Genomic DNA, 12,667 nt, shown 5'->3' on the forward strand with positions numbered 1-12,667 from the left:
TCACCCGTGAAATGGTGATACTACTTCCTTTCCTCAGAGGGAATAAAGGATGTGAGGATAAATTAGTGTTGGCAAGACACTCCGATCCTACAGAGACAGGGGCATTAGAAATACACAGACAGCTGGAGTGTATAGAATCAGGAAGCCTTTTTGGACCAACATTTGAAGAGCCCTGTTTGCCCAGATTCTATATTTGTCTGCTGACCAGCATGCCCAGAGAGACTCAGCTTAGTGGTCCTGTTGTCCAAGCTCCTCTGCACCTGTTTATGAGTCACAAGGTCCTTAGTAGAGTCCTGGCTCCTTAATTTAAGTGAAGTAGTTGTAATTAGCAATCTTTCTCTGACTGGCACAAGGATTTCAGATTGGCCTCTGTGTATGTCACTCAAGCCAAATAGAGATTCAGATGATTCCCCTTTGTTTTCCGGACTATATGTCTGAGTTTGTTCTGTTAGCCCATCTGACTGTTGGTCCTTTGGAATTCTATGCACAGTAATGTGGACAAAACCCCAAGGGTGATAGCTTCACACCAGGTAAGCTGACTTCCAAGGGGTGCAGCAGGGTGAGCTGCAGCATGCAGTGCTGTGGAGATCCAGACAGTGCCACTGGCTATAGGGAAGCCCAGGGAGGATGTATACGTTACACCGAGGTCTTCCCTCATTCCCCCCAGCAGCCCAAGATCAGGAGAGAGCAAGGGTGCCTTAAAGCCCCCAGCATCTCTGGACTGTGAGCTCTGGGCTGTAGCCCTGAATCTCACCCCAAATGCCTTGCTAAAATCCTGACTTTTGTCCCAATACATTGTGAACGTTTATCTCAAAATACTTGGTCGGAAAGATAGAATTCAGATGGCAAATCGCTCTTTTACTCTGAGTATCCTGTAGAAGGCTCACTTCAGAGTACCCAAGGTATGAGTACAATCTTTGCCTTCAAAGGAAAGCACACTGGAGAGTACATTTTACTAAGATTCAGCTGGTTCCTGCTGAGGTGCTCAGGGATTCTTTAGGGTGTTGCGATAGATACACTTACCATTCTATATCTGCAATCTGTGTGTTCATACCAAACCAAGGATTTCCCTGGCTTTCCTCTTGTGTCATTCCACACCCAGAGGCGATTCATGAAATGACAGAACACATTCTCCCAGGCATTGCATGGAATGATTAACTTTGCTCCTTCAGGAATCTATGACCAGCCACTGGTGACTCATACCAAGCAGGATAGCAATGATGAGATTTTGTGCCCCTCACCATCTCTCTAGTGTTATCATTTGAATATCCGGAGTTCTGCAGGCCCATAAAATAGTGGAGTTGGTGCAAGGAACCTGTACGTAGAGAATGGATGGTTTTCACTTCCCATTAGAAAGGTGCATTTATTCAGTGTTACTACTCAGAACTCCTGGTAACTACCCTTTAGACAGTGCTTCTCACAGTGACTTAGGTTAAACTCAGTACCGTTACAGACTCAGCAGTAATGTTTGTATTCTGGAGGGTGTACCAGTCAAAGGCATCTAAACAATTCCCTCGAAGGGCTTAGCAGCAGTTTCTATCTCAGGCTGTTACCATCAGCGGTGAAACCTTTCTCATCCAGACCTTATACCTGGCATATCTTTGGCCATTTGGGCACAATTTTTTTTTAGCTACAAATGCAACAGAAGCTCTTGAAATAAGTTGGGATTTCTATAAAAAGCACTTAAGGTGCACAAGTCCCATTAGGCTCTATTGAAAACCTCACCCTGGAGCAGCACACACAGTTCATTTTGCAAGGCACTGATTGTCTAGCCCATTTGATTTCATTATAATAATCCCAAGGACCAGCTCCTGCTCACAGATTTTTTCAGCTCCTCCACTGTTTCTGGAGCAAATCCTGTCTCCTCCCCCATTTCTCTCAGCCCAATTCTTTGAGGTCTCCCTGTGCAACTGGCTCTGGGGCATGGAAGAAGCAGGGACAGTGGATTTGCTGCAATGTGGGACCCTAGCCCTTGCTGCCTACGAAAGGGGCATTGCAGGCTCAGGGAAGCAGCAAAAGCCATGCTGGGAGGGTGAGGAGGAAGTCACTTTTCCCTCAGAACCCCACTTGCTCCAGGTTTGGCACAAGGGTGTCTCTTCCCATAGCCATTCCTAGCAGTTACCTCTGTGCAGCAACTAAAGGCACCTCCACTTGGGAGGCATGTTTGCCGCACATGTAGACATACCCGAGCTCACTTGGATGCAGTTAGCTCCAGTAACAACAGCAGTGAAGCCACAGCAGTGCAGGCAGAGGCCACTCAAGTATGTGCACAGGGTTCTGGCCAGGCAGAGCTGCCCCGTGACGGCACTAAATCAAAGCTAGCTGGGGTACATCTACACATGCTGCAGTCATACCTCCTGATTGCAGCGTAGGCATAGAGTCATTAAACCCGGCTCTGCTCCCATTTATACGGTGGTAAAAGCAGAGCAGGGTTCATCTCCACTATTGCTACGTGGCACATTCCTCATTCAGTTCCAAACCTTATTTCATGCCACAGTAAGAAATCTGCTTCGGGGATGATTTTGAAAGGCACAGATGGCACAACTCTCATTGGCCTTCCATGGCATTGGGACCGAAACCCCATTTGTGCATTCCAAAATCTCTCTCAAAATTTAATAACACGTTCCCTCTCTGATTGTGCTCCAGATTGGGACAGCATCAATCTGAGTGAGAACTCCTTGAAATGAACCCGAAATTTAACTGGCAGACAGTGCAAAATACAGAGCACCAAGGTGATATGTTAGAATTGGCCAGTTAAGCTTAGAAGGCAAAGCCACAGTACACTGCCACACCCGCAGCCTGTGGGTGGTCTCTTGCATCACGAATCCTGATGGGCAATACAACTGTGAAACCAACATTCATCCCTGAAGTAAAATAAAGAGCCCAGGAAAAATTCACACAGGCCAAGTACAGTATAAAAAAACCCCATCAAAGTCAGAAGAAAGACAGAAGTAACAAGAGTACTATAAAAAAGAGATCTGTATATATGGATTATAATTTTTCAAAAACTGAACTTAAACCAGTTCCATTGCTCTTTGAAATTTTTACATTTTAACCGTTTTTGTCCCCATCATATCCATTTTTCTATGAAGAATGAGATTGAAGAATGTAAACTTGAAACATTGTAATAAAAATGCTCTTATATAGGGCTTTTCATCTTGGGATCTCAATGCACTTTAATAGTATTATTCCATTGTATCAATAGGGGAACCAAGACACAGAGAGGGGTCAAGATCACCCAGGTGGCTGAGGCAGGAATTGAACAAACATCTTTTGAGTTCCCGTCCCATGCTCTGGCCACTAGACTATACTGCCTCTCTGATGGGGATAGTGAATAAAGAGTGCCATCCACTGGCACATAAGATAGCACTGTTCATAAGTTAGTAGGTTTAATAAATGATATACTGCACAACAGTCCAATAATAACTGTCTAATAATGAAAATGGTTATCAAATACCAAACTAATTTATCCTATCCAACCTTTCCTAATTTAGTCAACCCAGACTTCACCAAATCTTTAACCAAAAATAATCACAAAGCTGTTGAAACCCTTTTCCAGGATGAAGATACACCTGTGTGAGCTCTATAATGTGCCCTGGATCCAAGTATCAGGTTCGGAAACTTGGTGACCTTAGCAATTTCTCAAAGCCTAATAAAAAAGCATATCCACTAGCCCCATTGCAAAAATAAACAGCTCCATCATGAGAAATGAGACCGTTCATTCTTCCTTGCAGAAAACCAGACCAAAAAATTGAAGTACACCATTTTATTTTCCAAAAAACATAAAGTGAAGAAAGAACTTGATTCTCACCTCAGCTTCAACCAGGATAATGAGTTCATAGCAAGAGCAAATGGAAAGGGGAAATGAATTTGAGATTACTACCCTTACTTAAGGGCCACAGTCTGTGCGGTTTCCCATTCTCTACTATTATACCTCTGATTTCAAGGGGATTGCACTGGGTGTCCAGGGTGGCTTCATTTGGCCCAAATGAGGTTTTTAGATTGAAATAGCAAATGGTTTGGATCTTTGATGCTTTTCTGCCATTCTGCCAGTGTCCGTAAGACTCTGCAGATGGAACCCTGTTGCTAGGCTCTCTTACCTCGGTGACTGACAGTAGCTGAAGACAATGTAGCTCTCACATGCTTTTCCCTCGTTTTTTTACGTTAAGACTGTAGGTTTGGGGGACAGGATGTAGAAAAAACTAGCCAAACTTTTACCTGCTTTCCAGCCTGTTAAAAGCCAGCTTCATCTTTTCTGAAAGCGGTGTATTAATCTGTATGATCAGTGCAGCCTAAATAATCATACTGTTTTATTCCCATTGTCAGGGAACAAATTGACTAGGGAACCTACAAGTGGTTTGACAAGGGAAGGCGGCAAAATCAGATCAGGGCAATTAAGCAGCAAAGCAGAATTGTATCAGCCTAGGAGGCACTTTAAACCATTACATCTCAAATGGAAGGGAGCTTCCAAGGTGCTGCACATTCACCGCAGTAAGCAAAGCGGTTTGTCTCAATTCAACCGTGTTTCACTTGGAGCAAACAGGAAATCTTTCCAATCCCACCAGAGCCCTGCTTCCTGCACCCTCTCCCTCCCAAAGACAATCCCTGGCATGCTATGGCAGGCCCATACAGACCTGAGTCATAGAATCATAGAATATCAGGGTTGGAAGGGACCTCAGGTGGTCATCTAGTCCAACCTCCTGCTCAAAGCAGGACCAATACCCAACTAAATCATCCCAGCCAGGGCTTTGTCAAGCCTGATCTTAAAAACCTCAAAGGAAGGAGATTCCACCACCTCCCTAGGTAACCCATTCCAGTGCTTCACCACCCTCCTAGTGAAAAAGTTTTTCCTAATATCCAACCTAAACCTCCCCCACTGCAATTTGAGACCATTACTCCTTGCTCTGTCCTCTGCTACCACTGAGAACAGTCTAGATCCATCCTCTTTGGAACCCCCTTTCAGGTAGTTGAAAGCAGCTATCAAATCCCCCCTCATTCTTCTCTGCTGCAGACTAAACAATCCCAGATCCCTCAGCCTCTCCTCATAAGTCATGTGCTCCAGTCCCCTAATCATTTTTGTTCCCCTCTGCTGGATGCTTTCCAATTTTTCCACATCCTTCTTGTAGTGTGGGGCCCAAAACTGGACACAGTACTCCAGATGAGGCCTTACCAATGTCAAATAGAGGGGAACGATCACATCCCTCGATCTGCTGTCAATGTCCCTACTTATACATCCCAAAATGCCATTGGCCTTCTTGGCAACAAGGGCACACTGTTGACTCATATCCAGCTTCTTGTCCACTGTAACCCCTAGGTCCTTTTCTGCAGAACTGCTGCTGAGCCATTCGGTCCCTATTCTGTAGCGGTGCATGGGATTCTTCCGTCCTAAGTGCAGGACTATGCACTTGTCCTTGTTGAACCTCATCAGATTTCCTTTGGCCCAATCCTCTAATTTGTCTAGGGCCCTCTGTATCCTATCCCTACCCTCCGGCGTATCTACCTCTCCTCCCAGTTTAGTGTTATCTGCAAATTTGCTGAGGGTACAGTCCACGCCATCCTCCAAATCATTAATGAAGATGTTGAACAAAACTGGCCCCAGGACCAACCTTGAGGCACTCCGCTTGATACCGGCTGCCAACTAGACATGGAGCCATTGATCACTACCCATTGAGCCTGACAATCTAGCCAGCTTTCTATCCACCTTATAGTCCATTTATCCAGCCCATACTTCTTTAACTTGCTGGCAAGAATACTGTGAGAGACCGTATCAAAATTTTTTGCTAAAGTCAAGGAATAACACGTCCACTGCTTTCCCCTCATCCACAGAGCCAGTTATCTCATCATAGAAGGCAATTAGATTAGTCAGGCATGACTTGCCCTTGGTGAATCCATGATGACTGTTCCTGATCACTTTCCTTCCCCTCTAAGTGCTTCAGAATTGATTCCTTGAGTTCCTGCTCCATGATTTTTCCAAGGACTGTGGTGAGGCTGACTGGCCTGTAGTTCCCTAGATCCTCCTTCTTCCCTTTTTTAAAGATGGACACTACATTAGCCTTTTTCCAGCCATCTGGGACCTCCCCTGATCGCCATGAGTTTTCAAAGATAATGGCCAATGGCTCTGCAATCACATCCTCCAACTCCTTTAGCACTCTCGGATGCAGCGCTTCCGGCCCCATGGACTTGTGCTCAGTGGTGAGCTGGAGCCGGTTCACACCGGTTCACTAAAACTGGTTGTTAAATTTAGAAGCCCTTTTAGAACCGGTTGTTCCACGAGGGACAACCGGTTCTAAAAGGGCTTCTAAATATAACCGGCCAAAAGTGGCGCCTTAGGCACCGACTCCATGGGTGCTCCAGCCCTGGAGCACCCAAGGGGAAAATTCGGTGGGTGCAGAGCACCCACCGGCAGCTCCCTGCCCCACCCCCCAGCCCCATCTCACCTCCGCTCTGCCTCTGCCTCCACCTCCTCCCCTGAACGCGCCGCCCTGCTCTGCTTCTCTGCCCTCCCCCTCTGGCTTCCCGTGAATCAGCTGTTCATGCGGGAAGCCAGGGCAGGCTGAGAAGTAGGTGGTGGCTTCGCACTCAGGCCCAGGGAGGTGGAGGTGAGCTCGGGCGGTGGGGGTGCGAGGAGGGCCGCCTGCGCCGCAGCAGGTAACCCAGGGGGGGCACACAGGGGAACCGCTCCCCGTCCCAGCTCCCCTCCGCCACCCTGCTTCTCAGCCCTCCCAGGCTTCCTGACGAACAGCTGATTCATGGGGTGGGGGGTGCAGAGAAGCAGAGAAGCAGCTCGTTCAGGGGCGGAGGCAGAGCGGAGGTGAGGTGAGCTGGGGCCAGGCACAGGGTGGGGAGTTGCCAGTGGGTGCTCTGCACCCACCAAATTTTCCCTGTGGGTGCTCCAGGGCTGAGCACAGAGTCGGCGTCTAAGGCACCACTTTTGATGTGATCAGTGGGGGGAGCAGCCACTCCCCCTGCTCCCCCCGAGCTACACTACCCCGCCCCTAGGAGCCAGAGGGACCTGCTGGCTGCTTTCTGGGAGCTGCCCCAGTTTAGCACCGCCGGGACTCACCACCTCCCCCCCCCAGCAGGTCCCTCTGGCTCGTAGGGGTGAGGTGGGCACCCACTACGGTGGCCCACGAGACCCTCCTGCCCGGTTCTGGGGGCAGTCAGGGGACAGGGGAGGGGGGGTGGATGGGGCAGGGGTCCTGGGGGGGGAATCAAGGAATGTGGGGGGTTGGATGGGGCAGAAGTCCCGGGGGGAGGAGGTGGGCAACGACCCCCTTGTGGGGTGAGGAGGGAACCGGTTGTTAAGATTTTGGCAGTTCATCACTGCTTGTGCTTGTCCAGCTTTTCTAAATAGTCCCGAACCACTTCTTTCTCCACAGAGGGCTGGTCACCTCCTCCCCATGCTGTGCTGCCCAGTGCAGTAGTCTGGGAGCTGACCTTGTTCGTGAAGACAGAGGCAAAAAAAGCATTGAGTACTTTAGCTTTTTCCACATTCTCTGTCACTAGGTTGCCTTCCTCATTCAGTAAGGGGCCCACACTTTCCTTGGCTTTCTTGTTGTTGCTAACTTACCTGAAGAAACCCTTCTTGTTACTCTTAACATCTCCTGCTAGCTGCAACTCCAGGTGTGATTTGGCCTTCCTGATTTCACTCCTGCATGCCCAAGCAATATTTTTATACTCTTCCCTGGTCATTTGTCCAATCTTCCACTTCTTGTAAGCTTCTTTTTTGTGTTTAAGATCAGCAAGGATTTCACTGTTAAGCCAAGCTGGTCGCCTGCCATATTTACTATTCTTTCTCCACATCGGGATGGTTTGTCCCTGTAACCTCAATAAAAATTCTTTAAAATACAGCCAGCTCTCCTTTCCCCCTCATGTTATTCTCCCAGGGGATCCTGCCCATCAGTTCCCTGAGGTTGTCAAAGTCTGCTTTTCTGAAGTCCAGGGTCCGTATTCTGCTGCTCTCCTTTCTTCCTTGTGTCAGGATCCTGAACTTGACCATCTCATGGTCACTGCCTCCCAGGTTCCCATCCACTTGTGCTCATTTGATAGGGCTAGGGTCTGTCATAAATATAAAGGGAAGGGTAAACCCCAATCCCTCCTGGCCAGAGGAAAAATCCTCTCACCTGTAAAGGGTTAAGAAGCTAAAGGCAACCTCGCTGGCACCTGACCAAAATGACCAATGAGGAGACAAGATACTTTCAAAAGCTGGGAGGAGGGAGAGAAACAAAGGGTCTGTGTCTGTCTGTATGCTGCTTTTGCCAGGGGCAGAACAGGAATGGAGTGTTAGAACTTTTAGTAAGTAATCTAGCTAGGTATGTGTTAAATTATGATTTCTTTAAATGGCTGAGAAAAGAACTATGCTGAATAGAATGACTATCCCTGTCTGTGTGTCTTTTTTGTAACTTAAGGTTTTGCCTAGAGGGATTCTCTATGTTTTGAATCTAATTACCCTGTAAGGTATCTACCATCCTGAATTTACAGAGGTGATTCCTTTTTTACTTCTATTAAAAGTCTTCTTGTAAGGAAACTGAATGCTTTTTCATTGTTCTAAGATCCAAGGGTTTGAGTCTGTGGTCACCTATGCAAATTGGTGAGGATTTTTACCAAACCTTCCCCAGGAAGTGGGGTGCAAGGGTTGGGAGGATTTTGGGGGGGTAAGACGTGTCCAAACTACATTTCCCAGTAAACCCGGTTAAAGTTTGGTGGTGGCAGTGGAAATTCCAAGGGCAAAGGGTAAAATTAATTTGTACCTTGGGGAAGTTTTAACCTAAGCTGGTAAAAGTAAGCTTAGGAGGTTTTCATGCAGGTCCCCACATCTGTACCCTAGAGTTCAGAGTGGGGAAGGAACCTTGACAGGGTCAAAACTGGAACATACAAATTTTGCATTAAAAAAAAAAGTCAAGGACTTTGGAAGGTTTGTCCCTGTAGATGTAAAGATCTATTCACCAGAACTATTCATGTCTCAGGGCAGGAAGGATAAGATTGTGGTTAAGGCACAAGACTGGTGACAGTAGATCTGGACTCTGTCTCCCTGCGTGACCTTGGGGATGTTCCGTTAATGTCCCTGGGTAAAATCCAGACTGTCCCCCTGTAGCATAACCTGAGCGTTACCACGCTGGTCACCACCACAGCTGCAGCAGAGGGAGGGGAGTGCCAGGACTACTAGCCCTTCCCTGCTCCCCGGCTGGGCCAGATCGCAGAAGTGAGGGGGCCACAGGCCCGAGGGGGCCACGGGCCTCAGCAGGCTCTCTCACACCCTCAGCAGGCAGGAGCAGCTTCCAGGCTGGCTTACTGAAGCCCCCGCTCCACCAGGCCTCTGATCCCTGCCCTGACAGAGCCTCCTAGGCCATGAGCGCATACCACCCTCTGGCTACACTTAGAATCATAGAATCATAGAATCATAGAATATCAGGGTTGGAAGGGACCCCAGAAGGTCATCTAGTCCAACCCCCTGCTCGAAGCAGGACCAATTCCCAGTTAAATCATCCCAGCCAGGGCTTTGTCAAGCCTGACCTTAAAAACCTCCAAGGAAGGAGATTCTACCACCTCCCTAGGTAACCAATTCCAGTGTTTCACCACCCTCTTAGTGAAAAAGTTTTTCCTAATATCCAATCTATACCTCCCCCATTGCAACTTGAGACCATTACTCCTCGTTCTGTCATCTGCTACCATTGAGAACAGTCTAGAGCCATCCTCTTTGGAACCCCCTTTCAGGCAGTTGAAAGCAGCTATCAAATCCCCCCTCATTCTTCTCTTCTGCAGACTAAACAATCCCAGCTCCCTCAGCCTCTCCTCATAAGTCATGTGCTCTAGACCCCTAATCATTTTTGTTGCCCTTCGCTGGACTCTCTCCAATTTATCCACATCCTTCTTGTAGTGTGGGGCCCAAAACTGGACACAGTACTCCAGATGAGGCCTCACCAGTGTCGAATAGAGGGGAACGATCACGTCCCTCGATCTGCTCGCTATGCCCCTACTTATACATCCCAAAATGCCATTGGCCTTGGCAACAAGGGCACACTGCCGACTCATATCCAGCTTCTCGTCCACTGTAACCCCTAGGTCCTTTTCCGCAGAACTGCTGCCTAGCCATTCGGTCCCTAGTCTGTAGCGGTGCATTGGATTCTTCCATCCTAAGTGTAGGACTCTGCACTTATCCTTATTGAACCTCATCAGATTTCTTTTGGCCCAAACCTCCAATTTGTCTAGGTCCTTCTGTATCCTATCCCTCCCCTCCAGTGTATCTACCACTCCTCCCAGTTTAGTATCATCCGCAAATTTGCTGAGAGTGCAATCCACACCATCCTCCAGATCATTTATGAAGATATTGAACAAAACCGGCCCCAGGACCGACCCCTGGGGCACTCCACTTGACACCGGCTGCCAACTAGACATGGAGCCATTGATCACTACCCGTTGAGCCCGACAATCTAGCCAGCTTTCTACCCACCTTATAGTGCATTCATCCAGCCCATACTTCCTTAACTTGCTGACAAGAATACTGTGGGAGACCGTGTCAAAAGCTTTGCTAAAGTCAAGAAACAATACATCCACTGCTTTCCCTTCATCCACAGAACCAGTAATCTCATCATAAAAGGCGATTAGATTAGTCAGGCATGACCTTCCCTTGGTGAATCCATGCTGACTGTTCCTGATCACTTTCCTCTCATGTAAGTGCTTCAGGATTGATTCTTTGAGGACCTGCTCCATGATTTTTCCAGGGACTGAGGTGAGGCTGACTGGCCTGTAGTTCCCAGGATCCTCCTTCTTCCCTTTTTTAAAGATTGGCACTACATTAGCCTTTTCCCAGTCATCTGGGACTTCCCCCGTTCGCCACGAGTTTTCAAAGATAATGGCCAAGGGCTCTGCAATCACAGCCGCCAATTCCTTCAGCACTCTCGGATGCAACTCGTCCGGCCCCATGGACTTGTGCACGTCCAGCTTTACTTCACTTCACACTCTCCCCTGCTGAAACCCAGCTCATCCCCTCCCTCATTCCACTGCCTCCACCCCATCCCTTTCCCTGCTCTCTTCTCTTTCCCCCAATCCCCAGTAAGGGGATTTATCCCCACCTCCAAGCATGCACAGCCTACCAAAGTACACGTGTCCTCGTGTCCCCTCACCTCTACCTCCCTGCTTATGTTGTCTCCATCTGTCTAGTTCAGGTTCATATGGTCAACTCCCACCTTCACGCCAACCTTGCCTGCTTGTTCCATTTCCCCACAACCCCTCTCTGATGCCACCCTTTAAGTCTGGGAAAAACTCTGTCAAAAAAATACCACCTTATTCCTCCTTAAAATCTACCTCTGGTCAGTGTGTCACACGGCCCCCTACCGCTCCCAATCCACAGAGGACATGGGCATGGGACAGCTCTCGCCTGGAGTGTGGGGCTCTTTAGCGCAATTCCTACTTTCAGCTTGGGAGGTCCCTCATTCAACCCCCGCTGTGCAAACCAAGATGGCCACCAACACATCAAGATGGTCTGATGTTAGCTAAAGTGCGACTGTTTGGACCATTGAGACATCTTACTGATATCTCTGGGAGCTCCATCAGGCCCTGACAGACCTTAGACATTCTGGCCTAGAGCCACAAAGATATATAGGCTCCTAACGTCCATTGAAATCAATAGAATTTAGGGTTGCCAATTTTGATTGGATGTATTCCTGGAGATTTCGTCACATGATATAATCTTTAATTAAAGATTAATCTTTAATTCCTGAAGACTCCAGGCCAATCCTGGATGGTTGGCAACCCTAATAGAAGTGTGAGGCTGGAATCAAAAAGAAACTTAGGATGGCAACTGCAATGGCATTCAGTCACCTAAGTCGGGGTGGGCAAACTTTTTGGCCTGAGGGCCACATCGGGGTATGGAAATTGTATGGAGGGCCATGAATGCTCACAAAATTGAGGGTAGGGGTGTGGTAGAGGGTGAGGGCTCCGGGGTGGGGCCAGAAATGAGGAATTCAGGGTGTGGGAGGGGACTCTGGGTTGGAGTGCGGGGGGGGGGGATGAGGGCTCTGGGGTGGGGCTGGGGATGAGGGGTTTGGGGTGCAGGAGGGGGCTCCAGGCTGGGACCAAGGGGTTCAGAGGGTGAGAGGGGGATCAGGGCTGGGGCAGGGGGTTGGGGTGAGGGAGGGGTCTGAGGGCTCCAGCTGGAGGTGAAGCTCTGGGGTTGGACTGGGGATGAGAGGTTTGAGGTGTAGGAGGGTGCTCCAGGCTGGAACCCATGGGTTTGGAGAGGGATCAGGGATGGGGCAGGCTGTTGGGGCACGGGGAAGGGGGGGTGAGGGCTCTGGCTGGGGGTGCAGGCTCTGGGGCGGCGGTTGGGATGAAGGGCTTGGGATACAAGAGTGGGCTCTGGGCTGGGATCGAGGAGTTCAGAGGGCAGGAGGGGGATTGGGGCGCAGGGGGGAGATCAGTTGTGCAGGCTCCGGGTGGCGCTTACCGCAAGCAGCTCCCTGAAGCATGTCCCCCCTCCGGCTCCGAGGCACAGCCAGGCAGCAATGTGCGCTGCCCTGTCCACTGGCGCCACCCCTACAGCTCCCATTGGCCAGAAACCACAGCCAATGGGAGCTGCGGGGGCAGTGCCTGTGGATGGGGTGGTGCCTGTGGACGGGGCAGCATGCAGAGCCGCTTGGCCACGCCGCTGCATACTACATAGGAGCTG

The sequence above is a fragment of the Chelonia mydas genome, chromosome 5 (assembly GCF_015237465.2).
Source record: "Chelonia mydas isolate rCheMyd1 chromosome 5, rCheMyd1.pri.v2, whole genome shotgun sequence".
In the NCBI taxonomy this organism is placed as follows: domain Eukaryota; kingdom Metazoa; phylum Chordata; order Testudines; family Cheloniidae; genus Chelonia; species Chelonia mydas.